We start from the raw sequence: 771 nt of genomic DNA, 5'->3' as shown, positions 1-771 counted from the left end.
GATCTTGTTACGGATGGTTGTGAGCCACCATGTGGTTGCTGGGATTTGAACTCTGGACCTTCGGAAGAGCAGTCGGGTGCTCTTACCCACTGAGCCACCTCACCAGCCCGAATGTAACCTGTTTAATCATGATGATAATCTTTAAAGGTGGTTTTATAATATATTTGCTAGTGTTTTGTTGAGAAGATTTGTATATATATTCATCAGAAATATTATTAGTAAAAATATTAGTCTATAGCTTGTGTGTGTGTGTGGTATGTTTGTACCTACACATACAACCCCAAGATATTGTGTAAACTCGTAGGATAAGCTTGGAAAAATTCTCTTCCTCTTAACATTTTTGAGAAAAATTCTTATTCATTTTTCTGTAAGCTTTTGATAGAATGCAGCAATGAACACACCCAGTTCCTGCCTTTTCTTGGATGGAAGGCACTTTTTTTCCTCCTTAATCTATCTAAGGATTTTTTAAAAATCTCGTTGAAATCCCATTTATTTGTTTTCTTATCTTGTTTTTCTGTTTTCTTTTTAAGTATTGAGGAGTAAACAGATCCTTGACCATGCCAGGCAAGGGTTCTCCCACTGAGTTTACAGCCATAAAAAGTGGGCTATCAGTCCAAGACACTGCCCCTTTGGAGGAAGCCCGTACACTTTTGGAAGAGTTCCTCCAGGTAAAACAAGCTTGTCCACTGTGATTGATAGACTTCTAAGTTCCCCTTGACCCTTGGATTATTTTAACAAAACATACCATGTTAATTGTGGATAACAAGACTA

The sequence above is a fragment of the Mus pahari genome, chromosome 5 (assembly GCF_900095145.1).
Source record: "Mus pahari chromosome 5, PAHARI_EIJ_v1.1, whole genome shotgun sequence".
Lineage (NCBI taxonomy): Eukaryota > Metazoa > Chordata > Mammalia > Rodentia > Muridae > Mus > Mus pahari.
The sequence above is the reverse complement of the archived record's forward strand: the minus strand, read 5'-3'. Positions refer to the sequence as shown.